The 26,813-nt window shown below is 36.3% G+C and overlaps 1 pseudogene; it reads left to right on the top strand.

The window, feature by feature from the left end:
• LOC141550357 (membralin-like) overlaps positions 1–26,200 on the top strand; it is a 62,924-nt pseudogene extending 36,724 nt beyond the window's left edge.
• The last annotated feature ends 613 nt before the right edge of the window (positions 26,201–26,813 follow it).

The raw sequence follows: 26,813 nt of genomic DNA on the forward strand, positions 1-26,813 counted from the left end.
AAAACTATACAAGAATATACATTATTTTGCCTTGATTCAAAGAACACTGCTTTAAAAAGACAATTGCATTTTGTCCACTGGTTTGTACTAATGTAAATACATCATTAATGAATTAATTGATTCATCATTCAAAGAAGCATTGATAGAGGAAAAATGTTGGATTTCAAGTCAGGGGAGTCTGGGTTTAATTCCATCTTTGACAGTGAGAAATCCATTTAGCCTGCTTTGAGTCTCAGTTTCCTTTGCTATAAAAATAAGAATAATAATATCTGCCATGTCATTACAAGATTATTGAGAAGACAAAAGCAATAATGCATATAAAATTATTTAAACTGCAAACACTATATAAAGTCAGCAACTATTTATTCACACAATATATTTAGTACCAACCATATGCTAGGCATAGTGGAAGATAAATAGATAAATAAACTATAGCCTTTCTCATCAGAGGAGGCAGAGAAGTATACAAGCCACAGAGACTTAGAATCAAGTCACACATGCCTCTTACATACTCTGACTGTGTAATTTGGGCAAGTCACTTGGCCTCTTAGAATCCTAGATGAATTTGAAGGTGCCAACCTGAAGTGATAGTGGGAGTTTCCTCAGCTGGAGGTTCTCTGTATCAATGAGATCATAGATTCAAACTCTGTTTCAATTCTCTGTAAACGTGTAGAGGAAAGGAGATAAATTCATATATAAATAAATTTAACACAAGGCAAATTGTTATTAATTGTCCCTAGTATGTTCAATATTGTACAGATAACTGGACTTATTTTATACTATACTTTGATACTTCAGTGGGAGTACTGTGTCCAAGGATACAAATCACAACTCATCTAGGCCTGACCATTCTGTGTGACTCTTCTCTATGTAAACCTTAAATAAGGGAAGTCCACCTAACATGTTAGAAACCGTCCTTTGCATGAGGAGTTCTTAACTCTTTTTTATGTCACAGATCACTTTGGTCATCTAGTGAAGCCTGTGGACCTTTTCTCAAATTTTTTTTAAAGTGCAATGTTTTTTAAATTTACTATTAATATATGGAATAAAACAAGCATTTTCATGACATAGTGTAATAAAAAGATGAAAATTGTAAATCTATTATATACAACTTACTTTCCTTTTAAATATGTGATAAATTCATCATTCTTTCTCTCGCCCTCTTGCCCTCTCGCTCTCTCTCTATTCACTTCCTCCACATAATATATTATGTTTGGAAAATTCCAAAGACTTAACTAAAAAATTAATTGAAACAATGATTTTAGAGAAGTATCAAAATGTTTTTAGATAACTTAAGGAAATGCTAAATTTCAGTTTGACCTCAGTGAAAATAAACATGTAATAATTTTTTTTCCCCCCTTCACTTTCACAGATCACCTGAAATCCTTGCGGATTCTTAATCTTGGAAGTTCATGGACCCTTACTTAATTAATAACTCCAATTAGCTAATAACTAAGAGGTGATAGTGGTTTATAATAGAAGACACAAAGCAAATTTTAAGTCTTCATGTTTTTATCCTACTAACAAATTATATAGGTAGGACTAGTATTCCTAACCTTCATAGGAAGGCCTCTGGCTTAGGCTAGAAGCCCTACTCTCAAGTTAGACACACACACACTGGCAGTATAGAAGATGGCACTGTTGTTTCATAACTTTGGTACTAAAAATAACCTAAAAATTAACTTGAAAGGTTGGATACAGAAGAGGAAGATAAGGTATAGAAGGAAGAGGGAGTTGGAAATGAGGTTTTCGAGCTTTAAATCTGTGATCCCAAGGAATAGTATCACCGTAGACTGAAAGTTGACATCCTTATTCATCAGTAAAGACTCATGAATAAAGGTTAGTCAGTGACTCAGGAAATTGATTTTGTAACTGTATTAGCAAGCACTTGGTAGTTTGCTCCCTTAATCTAGGTTTGGCCTATATTCCTCCTTTGATACCACAGAGGTATTTTCTTTTAACCTTAGGATCTTGAAAGCTTGTTTGGGGCTTGTCTCAGAAAAAGTGATAAAACAGTTAGAATATGTATGGGTAGTACTAGACTCTCTGTCCATTTTCTACCAGGTCCAAATGCTGCAAAAGGGTTTAAGTGCAGGTAATTCTCAAATTGGTTAGGTTAAGGGAGATACTGTCCTCTTCTTGAAAATTCTAGATTTGTAATTCTGGATTTCAACATCTTCAGATGCATGTATTGTGCACATGTGTATATATTTGTTTGCATGTATATGTGTGTATGTGTGTGTATATATATGATCAATGTAGAGGTGAGATTTCCATTCATTAAGAACATTCTACTCAAATGAAAAAAATAATATGCATATCTTTTGGAAATAATTTAATAAATGAGAATGTAACATAAATCAGTGAAAAGAGTAACTTTTAATTAATTGATTATTATTTTATGGGTATAGGGAATTCCCTGTATGAAAACTCCCATCACTGATATTAATCAGAAATTCTTAGTTAATTTATAGTCTCAGAGAGTTGTCTGGGGTACTAAGAAGATCAGTTCTATAGTCTCTTAATGATTTCTGTGTGGGAAGAACTTGAGTCCAGATCATCTTGAGTTAGAGCCTGCCTTTCTATACATTGTTCTCTTCTGATCCTCTTAAATTTTCTAGTTCTGCAAATTCACTAAGGATTTTTTTCAAGAGGACAAATAAGTTGTAAAAATAAAGTAAGATTTATGTTGAAAAGATAGCCAATGTATGCAACATAATGTTTGTAAATTTCTGATTGATGAGAATCAAGGAAAGACTAAATTTATCATTGTTATGTGTGCTTGCAGTAATTTCAGTTGTTAAATTTTATGCAGAGACAAATACTTTTTCTGAACTGATACATCAACCTTGATGAGTCTAGATTTACTACACAATTTGGGGAAAAGGTACATATGTACCTTGGATATAAACCTTGGATAGATCATTTGTCTCTTCTATCTTCCCTTATAGATTTATAAGGTAAGATGATTGTGAATAGAGGCTTCTTTTAGGAAATTTATTAATGTGTGTGCCTATATAATATAACAGAAAATAAAACAAAATGTTCTTTTAAACTGTTTCAATGGGAGTGAGGATTTGTAATTTTAGGCCTTATCTAATAATTACCATAACAATGAAAATCACTAATTTTATTAAGGCAATAGGAATCAGTGTTGAAAAAATGTATGTACAAACATGCATATGTATATCCATATATATGTATATGTACATATGTATATGTATGTATATATGAAAAATCATAGGAACAACTTTTAAAAATTATAAAAATCATAGAGCTGGAAAGAATCTTAGAGATCATTTAGTCCAACTTCCTTATTATACAAATGAGAAAATGAAATAAAGCTTAGAGAAGGGATTTCCCGTTTCTCTGATCATTATTACATAATGACTTAGTGGTAGAAATAAGAGTAGAAACTACTTTCTTACCATCTTGACTCCTATCTCTTGACTTTCATCCTCATATTCTTTCCACATCTCCAAAAGCTTCTTAAACTCAGAAGAATTACATCACTTTTTTTTGGGAAACAATTAGCGTTAAGTGATTTGCCTAGGATCACACAATTAATAAGTATCTGACATTACATTTGAACTCAGGTCTTCCTGACTTCAGGGCTGGTGCCACTTAGCTTCCCCAGGAACTACTTTATTTTGTAATCCAATGAAACTAATTAATGCAAAATGTTATGGGACCCAAACTCATAAGGAATTTGTCATTTTATTGGTATAGAGAATTTCCATTTGAGGAAATTCCTTCTACAAATACAAGTTGACATATCTTTTTTTCAGCTTAATGTTTTAGAGAATTGCTTAGATCACTGAGAGGTTAAGTGACTTGTCCTAAGATACTTAGCCAGTGTGTGATAGAGGAAGGATAGCCCATGAGATAGAGAATATTTCCAAATCATTCCTACTTTTAATTTAATGAAAAATGTTTACATTATGGAAGTAGGAGGGGGAAATCTAACCTCCAGGACTATTGTATTTCTTCTGTTTTTTTCTGTTCTTTGATTCTGATCTGATTTCTGTTTTCAACTTCACCTCCGTGGTAATAGGAAAGTGTGAAAAGTCTTGGGGGATAAGAGAAGGAGAATAGGTAGATAGATAGATAGATAGATAGATAGATAGATAGATAGATAGATAGATAGTGCTTACTATGTGGCAGGCACTGTGCTAAAATCTAGGAACAGAAAGTAAACAAGATAGTGTCTACCCTCAAGGACTTTACATTCTAATGGTGGAAGACAACACATAAAGTAGAAGAATACACATGTCCATAAGGTCATACAGAAATGGAAGCAAAGTGGCATGGAGGCCTGGTTTCCAGCAGGAAAAGCCAGAAGTTCACCTGTTTGCTAGGCAAGGAGAAGCAAGAGTTGAAAAGATGGTGGCAGCAATGGTATAGAGATGTTTGGGAAATGGTGTGAAAGCCTAGTTTCCAGTAAAAAAAAAAATGAAAGCTCATCTATCAGCCTGGAGAGCCAGGAGTTGAGTGCAAGGTCAAAGTAAAAGGAAGGGATAAGGTAAGGATGATGGCTGTCATGTAGATAGTATGGTAAGGAAAAGATAGTGTATGAAAGTGTGATGTGTGATAAGTGTATTCGGATTCTAGAAGGACTCTCATATGAAGAAGGATTAGCCTTATTCTGCTTGTCTCTACAGGGAAGAATGAGGGGCAATGGGTAGAAGTTGAAGACACTTGGATTTTTGATTGAGATGAAATTAGAATTCTTAAAAACTAGTTATTCAAAAGTTAAAAGCATCAGGAAACAATATTCTCCCCATCACTGAGAGCTTTTAAATGGGTGCTTACTGAGCACCTATAAGAAACATTGCAGAGTTGATTTCTTGATGGCGCTAGATGAATTTTGAGATCCTTTTTATCACTGAGGTTCTGTGATCGTCTCATTTACTTAAATTGTTTTAGCTAAGGAATAATTAGGCAGCAGTTGTTCCTAAAAAAGACTAAAGATTCTAGTGGACTAAAAATTAACAAGACACAACATCTGAAAAAGTCAACATAATCTTAAACTGTATTATTATCAACTGCATCACGGTTTCTAGAAATAGGTAATAAATAGATAGTCATGCAGATACTTAATCTTTAGTTAATTTAGTATGATAGAAACTCCTTCCTGGAACAAAGGGTCAAAGTACAGTTTGGGGAGCTCTCACAAACCTCTCCATCATTTGCTCCTATCTCAGTGGAACTGGAAACTTCAGGGTATGGCATTTCCCCATCAGATCCCCTTAGAAGAATAAAGGCTTGGTTTTATTTACACAATAAAAGATAAAGAGCTAACATCAGAGTTCACCGAGAGTCAGAGAACATTTTATGATAGATCACCATTGTCTTCAGTTCTTGTCTCTTTTATTATTCTGTGTAGGGCTCTCAGCAAGGGGAAGAACTCACAACTGAGTCCCATGGAATCTGAGAACATGGGAGTCAAGAGACCCTCTAACCTTTCCTGTTAGTAGTCAGTCATTGCCTCTCCCCAAGGGCCTGCTGCTATGGAATGTGCATTTTCCTGTCAAAAATGCTGGAGTAGTTTGCCATTTTCTTTTCCAGTATTTTATAGATGAGGAAATCAAGGCAAATAGGATTAAAGGACTTGCCCAGGGTCATACATCTGGTAAGTTTCTGAGACTAGATTTGAACTCTAATTTTCCTGATTCTAGACTAAGGCTCTAGCCACTGCACTAGTTTATATATGTGTGTGTGTGTGTGTGTATACACAGTCTTATCAATATAATTCTGGGTTAGGATGAAGCAGGATAGCAATAATCAAATCAAAATCTAGATTGCACTGTCATTCATTGTAAGATGTTAAAAGTTTGCAGATTTCTGGCCTGAGTTACTCTTTAGCTTTATAAAAAGACACAATACCCAAGTACCCTAAGGAAATATTAGATAAGACCACAAATTACAAAGATTAGAAATAAATATGGATCCACTATTTTTTCCAGAAGTGAACAGATCCTGGCCCTGATACAAAGTCCCAATTTAGGAAATAATGTTGAAAAAAATGAAATGGTAAAGAAATATTATGGATCTAGAGACATCCAAAACACAAACTCAGGAAAGAGAGAATAACTCCACAACAACTACAATAATAAGTCTTAAGTTAAAATACAGTTTTGCCTCAATGTCTATAAGAATTCCTGGAAGAAGTGAATCAAGTAAAAACAAATGAAATGAGAGATCTCTAAGAATTGTGAATGGAATGAGAATTACACAGGAAAGAATTGGAAGAATAATAAATAGCTCTAGTATACACAGTATAAAACTATCCAAGTAAGAGACTACTTTAAAATTAAAAGGAGCTAATAAGAAATCAATGATCCCATGAGTAACAAGAAATGCAAGAAAAATTATAACAGAAGAATATATAATGTATCTCTTATCAAAACTAACAATTAACATAGAAAATGGGACAAGGAAAGAAGTATCATCAGATTATCTGAAAATGTGACCAAAAAAGAGGTCTCAACATCATATTAAAAAAAACCCAAAAACACATGAATAAAAACTCCCTGACCTATTAGACAGTAGTGCTAACAATTTACATTCACTTCCCAGTGTTCCTTCTCTGGGTGTAGTTGTTTCTGTCCATCATTGATCAACTGGAAGTGAGTTGGATCTTCTTTATGTTGAAGATATCCACTTCCATCAGAATACATCTTCATACAACATTGAAGTGTACAGCGATCTTCTGGTTCTATTCATTTCACTCAGCATCAGTTGATGTCTCTCCAGGCCTCTCTGTATTCCTCCTGCTGGTCATTTCTTACAGAGCAATAATATTCCATAACCTTCATATACCACAATTTACCCAACCATTCTCCAACTGATGGACATCCATTCATCTTCCAGTTTCTAGCCACTACAAAAAGGGCTGCTACAAGCATTTTGGCACATACAAGTCCCTTTCCCTTCTTTAGTATTTCTTTGGGATATAAGCCCAATAGCAGCACTGCTGGATCAAAGGGTATGCACAGTTTGATAACTTTTTGGGCATAATTCCAGATTGCTCTCCAGAATGGCTGGATTCTTTCATAACTCCACCAACAATGTATCAGTGTCCCAGTTTTCCCACATCCCCTCCAACATTCATCATTATTTGTTCCTGTCATCTTAGCCAATCTGACAGGTGTGTAGTGGTATCTCAGAGTTGTCTTAATTTGCATTTCTCTGATCAATAGTGATTTGGAACATTCTTTCATATGAGTGGATATAGTTTCAATTTCATCATCTGAGAATTGTCTGTTCATATCCTTTGACCATTTATCAATTGGAGAATGGTTTGATTTCTTATAAATTAGGGTCAGTTCTCTACATATTTTGGAAATGAGACCTTTGTCAGAACCTTTAACTTTAAAAATATTTTCCCAATTTGTTACTTCCCTTCTAATCTTGTTTGCATTAGTATTGTTTGTATAGAAACTTTTTAGTTTGATGTAATCAAAATCTTCTATTTTGTGATCAATAATGATCTCTAGTTCTCCTCTGGTCATAAATTCTTTCCTCCTCCACAAGTCTGAGAGATAACACTATACACCTCTCAGATTGGCTAAGATGACAGGAAAAGATAATGATGAATGTTGGAGGGGATGTGGGAAAACTGGGACACTAATACATTGTTGGTGGAACTGTGAACAAATCTAGCTATTTTGGAGACTCAAAAATTATCAAACTGTGCATACCCTTTGATCCAGCAAGTGTTTCTACTGGACCTATATCCCAAAGAGATCTTAAAGGAGAGAAAGGGACCCACATGTGCCACATGTGCAGCCCTTTTTGTAGTGGCAAGAAACTGGAAGATGAATGGATGTCCATCAATTGGAGAATGGTTGAATAAATTATGGTATATGAATGTTATGGAATATTATTGTTCTGTAAGAAATGATCAGGAGGATGATTTTAGAGAGGCCTGGAGAGACTTATATGAACTGATATGAAGTGAAAAGAGCAGAACCAGGAAATTAATGTATACAGCAACAGCAATATACGATAATCAATTCTGATGAATATGACTCCAACAATGAGATGATTGTTTCAATGATCTCATGATGAAGAGAGCTATCTCCACCCATAAGAAGGACTGTGGGAACTGAGTGTGGATCATAATAGTCTCACTCTTTTTGTTGTTTGTTTGCATTTTGTTTTCTTACTCATTTTCTTTCCTTTTAGATCTGATCTTCCTTGTGCAGCAAGATAATTGTACAAATATTTTATATATATTGTCATAGTGATTAGCCAAGTCTTAGTAAGTCTACAAGAAGATGGAAGGAATGATAAAGGATAAAATTTAAAGATGACAACAAGTTTCAATTATGGAGTCCTATGGCATTCCAGAGAGCACAGGACAGGCAGGGCATATCAAGTAAAGGAGTGTGGAAGTAAAAGGGCTTAAGTGATGGGATTTGTACACTGACAACAAAAGACTAAAATCAATGCGATAGGGAAAGTATGACAGGGTGGGAATATGCTAATCATTGAGGAATGAGCTCAGATCATCAATGACTGGAAAGAAGTATATTTAGGGAAAGAAATGGTTAAACTATTCAAGGCCCTTACTCCATATCCAACCTTGCAGAGGGTTGTGAGGATGAGTGAGTCCTGGTATAACCCAGGAGAGGCCAGACAGGTGATAGGAGTTGGGAAATCTGTAAAGGGCTGAAACTCTTGAGTCAGTGCACTGGAGTAAGACAATCCAGCACTTGAGGCTAATTACTGATTGGACAATATTCTATAAGAATATGCTTGGAAAATGGTCCTTCCCACTATCCTGGCTGGCCCAGTCATTTGGTATATACAGAGAATTGTGGGAGGGACTGGAAGGTGCAGTGAGACTAGCCAGGGTCACTTCTGTGAGAGAGAGACGAGGTGTGGTCACAGAGATCCTATCTGTCCACTCTCTTCACTTCTACCGCTAAAGACCAAGAATAAAGACTTTTGCTTATCCTGACTCCGGCTGATTCTAAGGGTGCTAGCACAATTGCCACAGAAATCAAGGTGGATAAAATCTGGGAATGACCTGTAGAGCACTTTTAGATATCCCAAGATGAAGACAGGGGACAGAGGTCTGAAGCTTGAGGTCTGGATCTGGGAATGACACAGGGCTTATGGAGAAAAATTGGAAACAAGATGGCTACAAACAAACAGGCTGGATTGGACTAATGCAGGAGCCAAGGCAGAAAGCACAGAGGAAAAGCTGAAGGAATCATTGGGAATAGAGACAGAGGCTACTGGCCAATAGTATGCAAGTAAGGGAGAACTGAGAATGCCAGAATCAAAAACCCAAGTAATGGGTGAAGCAGAGTTGGGTCAAAGTGAAGCACTACAGAGGTGTATGATTGTGGATATGGAATACTGCATATATTAGACTTTTTCAATATGTTCCTTAATTTAACTGAATTTCATTTTCTCATTCTTTAAAATTTTTTTTATTATATGGTATGACTCAAGTCATAGAGTAGGACATAGTGAGACATGTAACAAAAACAAATTTATCAATGAAAATATATTTAAAATAAATTAACATAAATAGGAGCAAATTACAATGGTCACAAAATAGGCATGTTATACCATAGGGAAAGTATTTGAGAAACAGTCTACATTGTTGATCAGAGCAGCACAGCACATTAATGAGAGAACTATATCCATATCATATCTAAGCCTCTTACTACAAGTGTAACTTTAGTCAAGTCACATGGGCCTCAGTTATTATTTATTCCAATATACATGAATTTAAATGCTTTTGTCTGGATCATTTTCTGTCATTTTCCTAACCTTTTCCATTTCTTGTCTGAGATCACAATGGCTTTCTTTGGGATAGGATGGTAGGAAATAAAATTTTGTAATAATTTTTACTTGCTTTCCCTTATTTTGCACTTATTAAATAATATTTTTTCAATTTGTTCTGTGAAATGCTAGCCAAAAAGCAACAAGGATGTTTTTCTTCCTTTGGCTCCTAGGGCATAAAAGTAAGCCCATTGAATTAACTCATGAATAAAATGATTGTTTCATGAATATCAAATTTGATTCAACAAACATTTCTTAAGTGGCTACTATGCACAAAACACTATGCTGGGCACTGAGGGAAACACAAAGATGAATAAATCCCAGATTATTTATTCACAATTTCTGTTTTACAAGGATTTAAGATCTAGTGTGTATATGTATACGGGAAGGGGGGGGATGTAAAACATGTTTAAAAATAAACATAAAACAAAGAAAATGTGAACAAGAGGGTGGGATTAAATGACAAAGAACATATAGGAATAAATTTGTTACCATAAGAGATGGCATCATAGAAGAGGTGACATTTGGGCCTTGAAGGATAGTTGGTCTTCTGTCACTGGAGAAAACATTCTAGATATAAAATATGGCATGAACAAAGACATAGAAGTAAAAAATTTACCAACTATTTAAATTTTCTCTTTTCCCCCTTACTACTTTGCCCTTCCTTTCCTACTTTCTTTTTCCTTTCTCCTTTTTCTTCCACTTTCCTCCTTTGCTTTTCCTATTTCTAGAATGTTCTTCTGTTTTCCACCCCTTGGAATCCCCAGTTTCTTTCAAGATTCCACTTGTTTCATCTTTTACAAAAAAATTCTTGATTCCTCCGATTGTTACGGCCCCTTCAAAGAACATGCTATTATTCCCTTAGTAGAATCTCCTTTAAGGAACTATTTTTGTATTTCTAGCCCTATAGTCTAATATAACAGGAATTTAATGTTTGTTGACTAAGCATATTTTAATACTTTTTGATCAGTTGAACTACTGATTGAAAGATAGCTTATTTGTTGATTGAAACAGGTTTTCCCTTTTCAGTGGCTTACAGTGGTTGGGAAACAAGGCAGAAAATTTTGTGGGGCATAGTTAGTTTCCTTTTCCCTAGGAAGACTTGCATATAGAAAGACACATTTTCCTCCTATGTCCTCATTTTGAGACTCACAGGTGTTACTCTTCCCTCTCCCTTTCTTAAATGTTGCTTAAACAAAAGTTCCAGTATTATTTTATGTTGTTTTACTTCATTATACTGTCATCGACATCCATCATATGTGGCCCAAATTTTGATGAAGAGAATCTCTTTGTTGCCCTGGTAACACTTATAGTGCACTTATGTGAGAACTAATTTCATTCTTTGATATCTTGTCTTAGTCTCTGCTAGTTTTTCTTGAGGTGTACATATAAATATCTTTCTTCTGTTAATGTCATGCAAACACCAGGTATCAGCCTCCTAAGTCCCATCCATCTTTCTCTCTGTCCTGACTTAGTCACATAATGTGATAATACATTAAAAAAAAAACACACACACAAAAAACACCTAAACAAAGTTCTTCCATTCTTGGGCCTTATTTTTAGGCAATTTTGACTATTAGGCTATCATAAGAATGAATAATTCAAATTTTTTTGGAACACCAGGGAGAATGATTTAAAATAAGACTTGAGGAGATAGTTTAAATCCAGACGATCGAGAACTTTGAATATCATATCAGAAACCTGGAGTTTCTTCAGTAAGCAATAGGGATATAACTAACTGATTTGGTCTTGTTCTTCTTAGATTTTTTCTTACAGCATTTTCTCTAGAACACTCTTTTAGTACCATTATATCACATATATACATATACACAAACATATATTAGAACTATCACAATTTTATTATTATATGATCCAATCTTAAACATAAAATTAAAATGTTGTAACATGAATAGGTATCTTTAACTTTTAAAATATCATAATAATATTAATGTGTTGGGATTTTAGTGCAACACTTCTCAAAATACTTTACCTTGAATTATAGTTATCTATATGTTATTTCCCTCTTCTTCAATAAAATATAACTGTAAACTACTTTTTGTTGAGGATACCATTTTTTTTAACTTTGTACTGATGGGAGGATGGAATATTAATGTAAATGATAATTTACTACATATTTGTGTTTCTGAATACTCTATGTTCTTCTTCTCATTGCCTAGCTCAGTGCCTTGGACATATATTACCACATAAATACTAATGCAATATTTATATTATACAAATATTGATGACTGATTGATGATTGATTTTTACCATACAAATAAAGGTTTAACAACAGGATGTCAAGGCAGCTAGGTGGTACAATGGATAGAGTATTGGCCTTGCTGTCAAGAGGACCTGAGTTCAAATCTGACCTCAGACACCTAATACTTAGTAGCTATGTGACTAAGCCTCAATTGCCTCACAAAAATCCCCAACAAAAACTAACAATCTCTCTTGTGGAAAAATATGAATAACACACTTTTAAATTTAATTGGCATTACTAATACTTTTTCCATCACTTTCTTAAGTTTTCACAAACAACAAAACAATAAATCAGGTACTTGATTTGTAGCATTTGACAATTTCTGAGGTACAAATCCTCATATTGAAAATTTAATAATTGGTTCTGGTTCAAGTGGGTTCCAGCATATCTTTGGGTTTAGGTTGATTAGGTGACAAAGGAAGCCAAAATGAAGTGATCATCAATGTTACAATTGTTACAATCATGTTGAGAGTGAAAGCATATGTAGGAGTAAGGGCAGTAAAATGTTTGTGGCAGCCCTTTTTGTAGTGGCTAGAAACCGGAAAATGCGTCCATCAACTGGAGAATGGTTGGGTAAATTATGGTATATGAAGGTTATGGAATATTATTGCTCTGTAAGAAATGACCAACAGGAGGAATACAGAGAGGCTTGGAGAGACTTACATCAACTGATGCTGAGTGAAATGAGCAGAACTTGGAGATCATTATACACTTCAACAACAATACTATATGAGGATCAATTCTGATGGAAGTATTTATCTTCAACATAGACAAGAGTTAATCCAATCCCAATTGATCAATGATGGACAGAATCAGCTACATCCAGAAAAGGAACACTGGGAAATGAGTGTAAACTGTGAGCATGTTTTTGTTTTTCTCCTCAGGTTATTTTTACCTTCTGAATCCAATTCTTCCTTTGCAACAACAACAACAACAACAACAAAATTCGGTTCTGCACATATATATTGTACCTAGGATATACTATAAGATATTTAATATGTATGGGAATGCCTGCCATCTAGGGGAGGGGGTGGAGGGAAGGAGGGGAAAAACTTGGAACAGAAGGGAGTGCAAGGGATAATGTTGTAAAAAATTACCTATACATATGTACTGTCAAAAATGTTATAATTATAAAATTAATTAAAAAAAAAAAGAGTAAGGGCAGTGTAGATGGAAGGATTAGAGATTATTCTAAGAGGGAAATTTTGAGGTCTTGAAAAATAATCAAGGCTCTTAATTTCCTTTTCTGAATTGTCCCAAATGGATTTGATATATTTCTTTGGATTTAGAACTGGAACAAATGTTAAAAAGCATGTAATACTATTGCCTCATTTTAAAGATGAGGGATATTGAGACCTAGAGACCCCAGAATATATAGCAGAACTGATATTTGAACTGAGGCTTCTATGATTTTAAATCTAGCACACTTTCCACTATACCCCAATCAATGTATTAAACATTTGGCTCAATATTTTGATAAATAAGATTACTTACAAAGATTTATGACATCATAAGTTACTTTTAGAGCTGTTTTATATTTTTGTACATCGATTTGCTTATCAATTTGAATTGTATAATTGTTTACTTCACATTCCTGATTATTTTTTTGTACTTGAAGCAAACTTCTTTGAATCATCTACTTAGCTGAATTCTGCCTACTTCAGGAGAAAAGACCAACAAATTCTGTGTATCTTTAAATGCAACAGCTCCTGATATAATTCTGGAATGTTAATTGCTCTTATGTTTTCCCACCTAACTGCAGGACCTTTTATAGCAATGAGTGTTTTTAAAAATAACCAAGCCTAGTGTTGCTAAGCATTCTATTCAAGAGAACTAGATTCCCTGAAATGTTGGATAGAAAACTCAGCATGGTTATTTCTCAGAGATGGATATATTGACTGCCAACCAATTTACTTTCTAAAATAAACCAATCTATAAACCTTTCTTATGGGCTGCTTTATCCTAAAACATTGGCAGCCTCAGCTATAAATATGGTAACATTTGACTCAGCAACAATGTCACTCAAAAACTAGGATAGAAAATACACTAACACTGGCCATTTGCTATGAAGGGGTGCTGTCATGTGTGCTTTGATTGAGGTTACCATACAAATATTGATGCCTCAAATATTTACCAGCTATGTGACCCTGGACAAGTCACTGATTCTGGTTGCCTCACTTTATCATATGTAAAATGATCCAGAGAAGGAAATTGCAAAACTGATCCAATATCTCTGTCAAGAAGATCCTAAAATAGGGGCAGCTAGGTGGCGCAGTGGATAGAGCACCAGCCTTGAATTCAGGAGGACCCGAGTTCAAATGTGATCTCAGACACTTAACACTTCCTAGCTGTGTGACCCTGGGCAAGCCACTTAACCCCAGCCTCAGGGGAAAAAAAAAAAAAAAAAAAAAGAAAATCCCAAATAGGGGTCATGAAGAGTCAGATACAACTGAAAAATGACTGAATAACAAAGATTGAGACATAAAATAGGTGCTTAATAAAAATATTCTCATTTCCTTTCCCTTCCTTAAAATAAGCTTTGTTTTACTTACCTTTTTTTTTCATATATTAACTATTCAATAAATATTTGCTGATTTCTTTATATTCACTTTTTTATATGTATATACATTTTGGGTCTGCTTTATGCATGCATATTATTCCATTCCTTTTACTTAAATTTTTTGGGTATTTCTTTTGTTTTTGCATCATCTTCATTTCTAAATATATACCTCATCCTTTGCTACTCAGTGAATCAACATTTGCGGAATTGAGGAAAGTTAACTTGAAAAAAATAATAAAATTTAACTATCTTAGCTTTTCTTAAAGAAACTTTTTTGTTTGTTTGTTTCTTTATTTGGATGTGTGTTTTTTAAGCCATCCCTATTCTCAATTTTTTTTTTTTGTATACTGCCTTTGTGAAGAGTATAGCATTATCATATTCCTTCATGTACTACTATTAATTTGAAGGTTATACAAACGTGAGGTTTTAAATTTCTCTCTATTTTCTCTTTAATTCAAAGTGAAGGAAACGGAATCCTTTCTGCTCCACCTTGACTTGATCTGAAAGCTGTGACTCAGCTCTCTGTCTCTTGGCTTCCCTTCAAGTGACAGCTAAAATCTCAAGATGCCTTAACTTTAGAATTCCTTTAGAATTAGTGCCCTCTAAGTGAAATTACTTCCAATTTGTGTGATATATAACTTACTGGTACATAGTTGTTTGCATATTGTGTCCTTCATTAGAATGGGACCTTCTTGAGGGCAGGAACAGTTTTTTTTCCCTCTTATGTTTCTCAGCATTTAGCATAGTGCCTAGCATTAAAGTAAGTATTTAATAAATGCTTCTTGATGTGATTTCAGTTTATCACCCAGCATATAACAAATTAGTTATATTCAACTTCTTGTATATTCCATTTTCCTATACTTTAGTAAAGCATACATTTTCTGTTGATTTGAGGCCTTTTCCCAAAACAAATTTTATCAACTTTGTATTTTTATTTGATAACTTTTATTTCATGACAGTACAGAGTAGTAGCTAATATAATTTTTTCAAACATTAAGTAAAGGTAAGTTTAGATGTTAAAACATTAGTAGCTGACCAAAACCCATTTCATGGGTTTTGACAATAATTATATATTCTTCCTATTCATTTGAGCACTATATCTGCTAGGAATTTTGTACATTTTGAAGTCATAGTTTTTCTTCATCAAAGTAAAAAGTGACCAAGCCAGCAAGAAATACACACATATGTATGCATGTGTAATATATATGTGAACATACACATAAGTGCAAAATCCAAGAAGAAATGGTATTAAATAATCTAATGATAGGTTAATGCTTTGAATACCTGTGTGGTCTCTTTTGAACACATTACCCATTTTTCAGCTGACAAGCCAAAATGTCACATTGCTTTGAAAAATTCACATCAAGCGGAAAGAATGGGAACGCCCCTTTGCACATCAAGAAAATGAAATGCTCATTTAGAAAGCTGTTTACACTACTTTACTTTAACTCTTTCTAGCTATTGCCATAAGAATTTTCCTCTCATGAAAACAAGGGATTTAGAGAGATTAAAACCCAGAAAAGTTGCTTAGAACAGCATGGGCTTATTTAGAATCAATCAAAGTTGACCCAAAGATTTCTCCTTTTTCTTTTAACCAATTATAACTGCCAAGTCTTGGATACTTTTTACCCCCATAAATTAGTTAAAACTCTGTTGGAAAAATTCTCCAATTTTCATTGTCAATTACAAAAGACTTCAGGATCTAAGTGTTACCCACAATAGAGGTACTGAACATATGCCTTGCCATTACCTAAAGCATTTATTGGACACCTGCTACTGGTAAGATACTATTTCAGACAGACCATTGTGAGGTATTATAAATGGTTCTTTCTATAGAGAATCTTATGATTTTATTTAATTATTCCATCAAAGAATACTATGGCTCAGTAAAACAATTAAACAGATGGCAAAAGGATGAACAAATGTGTCTGTGATGGTGACATCAACTCTCCTGGGTTTAATTTATCTTTGAGAAATGCATTTGCAGAGGATCAATTTGAATTTGACGTTTCTTCATGATAGGAGATGTTATAACTGATTTTCTCAGTGCAGTTCAATCTATTTTTTTGAGGGTGAGTTGAATCTTTCTTGCCACTGAACTTTGGAAATCTGAAGACAGACTACAAACAAGGAATTTCAGATAGTACTTTATGATGATCCTAAGGCAGATGCACTTTATTTGGAAAATCCTTGCATAAAAAAAAGAATTTGAACAAGGTTTGAAAAAATAAACTTGTATAATAATGATAATAGTGGCAGTAGTGGTGGTAGCTGACATTGTAAGTTTTGCAAAATACTTTACATATACAACCTTATTATTTGATCCTTGAAGCAACCTTTAAGAAGGAGAATGAAGTAGGATTTATCATTCTTCCAATTTTATATGTGAAGAAACCAAAATTCAGCAATGTTAGGAGATGGTGCCTAGAATCATATTCTGTTTTGGCGAGTAAGTTTAATTTGGTTAGCTTTATATGCTTGTTTCATGTATTTAAATTAATTTTATTTTGTTACCAGAAAGCTCACTAATTTTTATGGTAAGGGAAGAAAGTAGAAGAGGTAAATTAGAGATATGGTGGGTTTTGTTATAGGAAATCATACAATACCCCAATGCCAAATAAACCTTAAATCCAAAACCGAAATCCCTAAAAGATTTATCTTCCAAAAGATGACTAAATTTTTTTTTTAAAAGTAAAGTTTTCTGTAGAGGTTCTTTTTAATCCTTGAAAACTTGACCAAATTTGCAAAGAAATTTAACTGAGTTCAAGAAGACATTGTAGAATGTCTATTGCTTTTGTCATTTATGCTAGAAAAGGAGGTGATTATTGTGGGGAGGTTGACAATGTCATAGGGCAGCATTACTCAATGCTCAGTGGAGTCTGACTAACTTTGTTCCCTTTCTCTCTCTCATTTTTCTTTCAATGGCAATAGATTTCATTTGCATGAACAAATATTCCAACTTAGAGAATTTTTATCCTCTTATTCTTTGTGACACAGAATTCCTTTATATTCCTACATCTCTGGTGGCCAGATTCTAGGAGGAATATTATTCACTCCCTGGCACTGCATTTAAACACAACTGCAAATTGACCATATCTGAGTAGTGACTTCAGCACTCAATGTTCCCAGTTATTGTGGCATAAGAAACTTTGGTCATAGTGAATGTGCTTTTAATTTTAAAAAATCTTTGGTTTGTTCAGGAAATATAAGTGGATTGTTTAGAAAGATTCACAACATAGGGATTTATTCTTCATTTTGAATATATACTTTTTTTGCATGACAATTTCAGATCGTTTTATTAATGTGTAGTGAAAGGCCCCAAGAACAGTCTATAGCTGACATGATGAAGAAATAATCTGAAATTCTTTATAATTCTTTGTGCCCTTTGAATTATCTTGAAATTTCAATTCTTTGGACACTAAAGTGTTTACATAATACAATCAATGGAAGAATATTGGTATTTTTAGTGATGGATCAAACTTAAGAGCTCTAATCAACACAATAAACAAATACAATTCTAGAAGATGCAAAAAATGCGACTCACTTACAGATAGAAACATAATGAATTTAGAGTTCATTGCTCCAAATTATTTAATTTTTAAATTTACTTTTTTTCAATGAACTAAAATGAGTTGAATTTTAAAAAGAAATAATTTAGTGTTTATTTTTCTTCATAAACATCTAAGTATGCTATCTTTTCAGAGCATAGATATAAATTCATTTTAAGGGTTTTAAAATTACTTGCCTTATATAATAAACAAAGATGAAAGGCTTCTTATATTTACTAAATCCTGGAAATTTCACACATATTGGAACTTTGCAGAAGTGTGAAAGAAATGAGTTTGAATAAGTTGGTAAATTTTCTGAATTGAGATTACATAAAATAGCTTCAAGCATAGAACACTCCAGTGCTTATAACAGTATCTCTCATATAGAAGGCACTTAATAAATGTGAGTTGACTGGATGGTTGATTGAATATTGGTCTCAAAATATTTTTCATTCCTTCATTAAACATTATTAAGTACTTACTATGTGCTACGCACTATGCTAAATTCTAATATTTTTGATCATGTGTCCTCTAAATATGTTGTGTTTGCCACACAATATATGGAATTTTACACATTTGTTACATAGATGTTCTACCATAACAATATGTATGAATATTATGAAACATCAAAGAATAGAAATGAAATAAGGTTGAGATAAAAATAAAATATTTTATCTTTCAGTGAATAGAGATTCAATTAGGACAATTGATTAGTCAGCAGAAGATGAATTAATTAGAGGGGAGGTGAAGAGACAGGCTGGGACTGGTGTTAATTAAGGGGTTTATTGTAATAGTTGAAGTGAAAGGTGATGAATCCCTGAATTAGGGTGATAGCTATGCAAGTACAGACAAAAGGGGCAGATACAAGAGATGTGGTGATAGAAATGACAAGGTATGTGGAATGCAGAAAAGTGAGGAATTAAAGCTATTGCCAAGGTTGAGAACCTGGGAACTTAGAAAGATGTTGCTACATTCGACAGAAATATGGAAGTGCTCTATTTGGCTTCATGATACATATATAAGAAAGGCAAATCCTCTCTTTCAGTCTCCCACCCCCAATTGGTAAAATAGACAAACGGAGATTTGACAAATGAAGGGCAAGGGCCAGTCACATGAGGGAAATGCATACAATGGGAATATTTTAATGGGAATGGAATCTGAGTAAGGAAGTTTTATACCTTCAAGACAGGCTTGTTTAAGAATAGTTAGTTAATCAGTACCAGCTATTGGAGGAACATTCCTAATCAGATCTAAATGAGGTGGGGAAATTTACCAGATTATCGATACCAAACTGGGGAGTGAGGTTTTCCTAATTAGGACCAAAAATTGGATTATTAGGGATCCCAGAAATAGGTGTTAGCTCATAGCCACTGCAATCAGTCAGAAACCTTGTCCAATCAGGAGATGCAGTTTTTACATGTTCAATATATGATCCAAATGAGTAGAGATGATGTAAAAGTTGTAGTAAACGTTGTTTTTCTTCCTTTTATTTTTAAAAAATTTTCGATAGTATTTTGTTTTTCAAATACACGTAAAGATAGTTTTCAATATTTGTTTTTGTAAGTACTCTATTATAATGTTCTGGTTAACTTTCTGGAGGTCCTTGGAATGGGGCTTGGTTTCAGCAGAATAATCACCAGGAGAATAGTCAGGGATAAATTCCAGAGTATTTATTGTCTCCTTCAGTCTCCCAGTCTGAACCAGTCTCTCCCAAAGTGCAGGAGGCAGGAGAGTCACCAAGAGGCTAATCAAAGATGGAATGTCTGTGGCTGACTTTGTCCTTAGTTTACATACTCTATTACAAGTACGTCATCATAGGTATCAATCTTGTAGAATAGGTATCAACTTTTACTAAGTACATGTAAACTAGAGAATAATGATCTTAATTCCACTGAGTTAACACCTTGTTGTAGGATTAAATCAATCATACTGAGCCATAAGTATATTTCTCCAGAGTTCCTGCTCTGTACATATATACTTTGTACATTTTTCTTTGTATACAGTACATTCATTTTGTTTGAGTTCATGGGGGACTTTACAGGCTTTTTTTTTCCCTGAGAGCATCCTGCTCATCATTTCCCACAGAACAATAATATTCTATCACAAGCATATATCACAGTTCATTGAGATATTCTCCAATTGGTGAGGGGATCCTCATTTTCCAACAGTTTATTGAGATATTCTCCAATTGATGAGGGGATCCTCATTTTCCATTTTTTTTTTTTTTGCCCTGAAAAGAGAGTTATTATGAATTTTTTGTTCATTTTCCTTTTTTTTTTTTTTAACATCTTTTAGTATTCATGCTTAGTATTGATGCTGTTAGGTCAAAGGATGTGCATTAATTTATAGCCCTTTGGGCACAGATCATATTTTTTGATCATTTATCAATTGAGACATGGCTCTTTTTTTTTTTTTTTTTTTTGACAAATTTGATTCAGTTCCCTCTATATTTGAGAAATGAGGCCTTATTAGAGAAATTTGCTTCAAAATTCTTACAATTGCTATTGCTAACTGTATTTCCCTCTATTTGTTCTCTTTCTCCTTTCATCCTGTCCCTTTTCAATTGGGGTTAAGTGATGTGCCCAAGGTCACACAACTAGGAAGTGTTAAGTGTTGGAGGCCAGACTTGAACTTGGATCCTCATGACTGCTGCTCTATCCACTGCACCAACCTAGTTGCCCCTTTTTGAGTCAGTTCTGATGAGAGTAAGGTTCACTCACATACTCTCTCTCCCCCCATTATATAAAAAACTTTTTCTTGCCTCTTTTTTATGGCAAATAATTTGCACCACTCTCCTTCTCCATGTCTTTCTCCCAGTACATCCTCTCTCACTCCTTAATTTCATCATTTTAAAATTTTCCCCTTCTTCCCCCCCACCCCTCTTCTAGATGGCAAGTAATCCGATATATGTTAAGCATGTTGAAATATATGTTAAATCCAATATATGTGTACATACTTATACAATTATCTTGCTGCACATGAAAAATCAGATCAAAAAGGAAAAAAAATGAGAAAAGATAAAATGCAAATGTTGTGATCCCCACTCAGTTCCCACAGTCCTCTTTCTGGGTGTAGATGGCTCTCTTCACCATTGAACAAGTAGAACTGGTTTGAATCATCTCGTTGTCAAAGAGAGGCACGTCCATCAGAATTGATTATCGTATAATCTTGTTATTGCCATGTATAAAGATCTCCTGGTTCTGCTCATTTCACTTAGCATTAGTTCATGTAAGGCTCTCCAGGCCTCTCTTGAAATCATCCTGCTGATTGTTTCTTATAGAACAATAAATCATATGCCATAACTTGTTCAGCTATTTTCCAACTGATGGACCTCCACTCAGTTTCCAGTTTCTTGCCACTACAAAAAGGGCTGGCACAAACATTTTTGCACATGTGGGTTCTTTCTCTCCTTTAAGATCTCTTTGGGATATAAGCCCAGTAGTAGCACTGCTGGATCAAAGGGTATGCACACTTTGATAAGTTTTTTGAGCATAGTTCCAAATCATTCTCCAGAATGGCTGGATTCTTTCACAACTCCACCAACAATGTATTAGTGTCCCCGTTTTTGCCATATCCCCTCCAACATTCATCATCATCTCTTCCTGTCATCTTATCAAATCTGAGAAGTATGTCATAGTATTTCAGAGTTGTCTTAATTTACATTTCTCTGATTAATAGTGATTTACAGCACCTTTTCATATAACTAGAAATGAACCCATAATATCTCTAAGCTATGCCTATATCACAACTATCACAAGAAATTTTTAAGTGGTAACCCAAAGGATAAGTATGGGAATCTTGAGTATATAGTCTGTATAGCTGTTATGGGTACCTATATCAAGTAAATTTATAATTGTCTTTAAGGGATGTGGTCTATCTTACCACCTACTGATTGGTTAATCATCTACTTCTGTCAAGTTACAGTCACCTGGAGTCATTCATGCCATGAGGAAGCTGAAGCCCAGTGATCATGTGACTTAGCATAGATGCTAAGAGGCAGAACTGGAATTCCAACTGTTGAAATCTTTCCCTATTTCCAGACTTAGTTCAAATACTTTACTGATTGTGAACTAGGATGAATTCATTTTTATCAAAACATTTTATTTATATCTATGTAGTTATATTCTAATTTGTATTATACTTAATTTTTTATATATCTCATATTTCTTTCTAGATTGAAAACTCCTTGAGGAAGAGTCCCCTTGGCCCAAATCTGGAACCTTGCACTTGATAGGTGTTTAATAATGCTTGTAAAATTTATTTTTATCACCTAGGGCTCACCTTCACATGTGGGTACCCAAAATATTGCCCCAGGTTTAAAGCATATTTGGAATATGAACCATCCTCTCAAAATTATAGTTCATCAATATATACATATATATATATATATATATATATATATATATATATATATATATATACATACATACACACCCCCTTCACCCCCTACATACCTATAATGAGCCAATCAAAGGCTTCATTAGTTCAGAACTAATAACATTAACTAAAACAAGATAGCACTATAAATAACAAAAGGCAGTCCCTTCTCCCTTCTACTCTTGTCCTCCGAAATTACACTCTTTAAGGCTTTAGTCAGGAATTTGATATACTATTATTATATGCAAATATGAAGGTAATGTGAAGGTATTGAATATAGAGATAGGAGACTTGGGTTAAAATCTTACATCTATTATTTCCTTTTGGATGGTATGTAACTTCAAGAATTCTCTTAATCTTTCTGAACCTCAGTTTGTTTCTTCTATAAAATGAGGGAATTGGACCATAGAGATTCTCAGGTCCCTTTCAGCTCCAAATCTATGATCCTATCAAAAATTCTATGGATAAACAACATTAAATCCATGTTAAGCATCACTACATATTTATGTCCTAAGGATGATGTAAGCTGAATCCTAGATGAAAATGAATTTTTGAGTTAATATCTCATCAAAGCTTCTTATTAGAGAAAATTTAACAGGACATCTAAATTTGAAATGTTATTAGAGTTTGATGAAAAGTCAAAACAAAATGTAAGACAAATGGCTTGTGAAGCATGACCTTTTCTTAGATATCATAAGAAATTTCAGCCATTTTTTGTGACCTTGAACTTTAAACTAGTTATGTGAGTTCCTGTAGTGTCCACAGATAGTGGGAGAACTCTGGGTAAGGTATAAAACCCTTCAGCCCAGAGGGAACCTGCTGACAATGTCTGTTTTGGCTCCCACCTCCCTTTGGTGTTCTCACCTTTCCTGAGAAGATAAGGAGGTCACGACCACCTGTGTTCTACTTGAAGCAAGGGATACTTACAATAAGAGACATTTATATACTAATACCAGGGTGCTTATAGTTAGCACTTGCTTACTGTGATGTGATGATATAATGGTTCTCTAGTTGGCACATGCTTAGTGTGCTGTAATGATGTAATCATATGAAGGTATTTAAGGGCTGAGAGAACTGGAAATGAGGGTACTTCATCTTTGACCATCCTATTGGTTCTCTTGCCTACTTCACTCCTCCACTAAGATCAAGGCTGGTCTCCAGATCCTCCAGAAAGCTAGTCCAGACACTACATTTTGGCGCCCAATGTGGGGCATACTATATTGTGGAGCACTAAATAAGTGGCCCTAGATGTGAGGCTCTGGCCGTGAGGCTCTACACTCAGCAGCTAGACTGATGTGATTGTAAGCTCCATGGAGAAGTCCTTGTGACCCAGAAATAGGGTGAGTACAAAAATAGACAAGCAGGAAAACTTGGTAAGGACTAAACTAGTCACTTTTGTTTTTCTGCCAAAATGGGGTAAATACTAAGAAAAGAGCCTCCCCCACCCCGAGGGGAGTATGTAGCATGCATAGTTAATAGAGAAGCAAGATTTATTGATAACTCAGAAGCAGGTCACTGGACTCTTAAATATATTAAGAGTAGGTCAGCAGGGCCTGGCGGTAGGGGAGGCAGTGAATGGTGGCCTATGGGAGTCTGTGGGGAGGCGCGGCAGGGCCCCAGGAGGAGAAGCAAAGGCAGCCAGAGTGCGGGCCAGGGGCAAGGGCGAGCACCCGGTGGAGCTCGGCTACCCAAGAGGCATCCCATGGTGTCTGAGCCACCGAGCCTGGCCTTTTAGCGCCTCGGAGGCCCAGTGCAGGATGTCAGAGAACCCGCCACCTCCGGTGGCCCCGCCCAGCCCCAGGAGCGCCCCGGGAGCACCTCGGGCAGTGGCTGGGCCAACTTGGCTGCAGGGCTGGGCCAGGACCAGGGGGAGCAGCGGCCTGGGGCAGGGGGGCCGGACTCCCCTGGGGCATGCATCCCCCAACCTCAACCCCAACCCCAACCAGCTCATTAACATGCGTGACCGTCTCTTCTAAGAGCTCTCTCTTCAAGCTCTTCTTCTACTTGCGCCTCTTCCCCCTGTCTTCCACTTAGTCTTCTTGTTCTTTGTGCTACAAGGCACTCTTTGTGCTTCTCATCTTGGCCTATATTCACATTGCCGTCTCTCGTACCCCTATTAATTGTTTGGAACATGTGCGAGACAAGTGGTCCAGAGATGGTATCCTCCGAGTAGAAATTCCACTCCAGCTGAGCTCCCATCTTCCTCCAGTTTTGTGATGCTGAGAGCTTCCCAGGCATGGTGATAGAGTCTGAGGAAGAAGAGGAGGAAGAAGAAGATGAAATGACAGTAGAGATGTTTGAGAACAGCTCAGTCAAGTTTGAGCTGGACATTGAACCAAAGGTATTCCTGAAGCCTTCCTGGGTGAGCAACCCTGAAGCATTGACCCAGATGGCCAAGAATCAGAGCCAGGAGCTTTCCTTCACTGAGGCGATGACTAAAAGTATGCAGCCTCTGATGGAGACTGTGTCGGAATTTGAGATGCTAGCCAGAGCAGTATGGCCCCAAGAAGAGTACATAGTGGAGTATTCCCTGGAGTATGGGTTTTAACGATTGTCTCAGAGCACTCGGCAGCGCCCCAGCATCCCAGTCATGATGGTGACACTAGATCCTATGAGGGATCAGTGCTTTGGAGACCAATTTAGCTGTTTGCTCCTGGATGAATTCTTGGCTTATGATGATGTTTTGATGTCCAGTGTGAAAGCCCTAGCAGAAAATGAAGAGAACAAGGGTTTCCTGTGCAATGTTGTATCTGGGGAGCACTATGGCTTTGTCAGTATGTGGATGGCAAGAACTTCCTACCTGGGTGCCTTTGTCATTATGGTCATATTTATTCTGTCAGTCTCGATGCTCCTGCGATATTCACACCACCAGATTTTTGTCTTTATTGTGGACCTCTTACAGATGTTGGAGATGAACTTGACGATCCCGCTGCACCCTTGCTCACAGTGATTTTGGCTCTCGTCAGTATGGAAACCATCATGTCTGAGTTCTTCAACGACACGACAACCGCGTTCTACATCATCCTCATCGTGTGGCTGGCCGATCAGTACAATACCATCTGCTGCCACACCAACACCAGTAAGAGGCACTGGCTGAGGTTCTTCTACTTGTACCACTTTGCTTTTCATGCCTATCACTACCGATTCAATGGTCAGTACAGCAGTTTGGCCCTGGTTACTTCTTGGCTCTTCATCCAGCATTCCATGATCTACTTTTTCCATCATTTTGAGTTGCCGGCCATACTCCAGCAGATCCGCATCCAGGAGATGTTGCTGCAGAGCCAGCAGATCGGCCAGGGCACCCAAACAGCCCCACAGGACAATCTCAACAATAACACTGCAGCCACCATGATGGTCCCTGGGAGCCCCAGGCCCTCTCTACAGAATGGGAGCAATAGCCAGTCAGCCCCCGGGGAGGGGCCTGGCCCCACTTCCACCTCAGTAGGAGGCAAACTGAACTGGATGGCTGAGACAGCCACCATCTTTACGGACCCTTCATTTCTCTCTAATCTGAGCGCCTCTCTCTTAGAGCAGAGAGCAGGACACGGAGCCCTGGCCAACGGAAGTCCCTCCAGTGTCCCAGGTGCCGCCACCTCCCCTGGCCTAGTTGCCCAAATCCCAGTTAGTGAGAATCCCCGGAGCCACCACTAGCTCTATCACCATTGAGGTGACATCAGTGACATTGGTTACCTCCCAGGCAGATGCTACAACTCCTGAGCCTCCTGCCTCCTCCCCGGCTCCCCCCTCAGACATCCCTGAGCCTCCTGAATCCTCCCCAGCCCATCCCTCCAGCACCCTTGAACCAGCTGCTCCCCTTGCTGATCAGACTAGGGCCAGTTCACTCTCACTGGGGGGCCAGAACATGATCAGCAGCTCTGAGAATAGCTCTCCCAAGGTCCTTGCCTGAGGCCCCACCTCAGACAAGTGTGTGAGCCCAGACCTTCAGGCCACAAAGGGGAGCCATCCCCATTCCACAGACAGCAGCACCCCCTCCCATGTGCTTCCAGAAGCAGAGTTGAGGAGCCCCTCGTGAGCTCTCTTACACATCCTTGATAGGGCAGAGGGAATCTCTGTTCCTGTCAGACACTGGCTCTCTTTCTTCCCCAACCAGATTCAGATGAATTTTAAAATTATTTTTAAACCCACTGAGTGAAGGCAGCTTGAGAGAAAGCAGCCTTCCAGAGGCTTGGGGCCTTAACTCCCCAGGGGCAGTTGGTCCCAGCTCTGTTTCCCCCTGGGCTCCATGGGAAGATGTGTGTGACCT

Source organism: Sminthopsis crassicaudata, chromosome 1, assembly GCF_048593235.1.
Source record: "Sminthopsis crassicaudata isolate SCR6 chromosome 1, ASM4859323v1, whole genome shotgun sequence".
Lineage (NCBI taxonomy): Eukaryota > Metazoa > Chordata > Mammalia > Dasyuromorphia > Dasyuridae > Sminthopsis > Sminthopsis crassicaudata.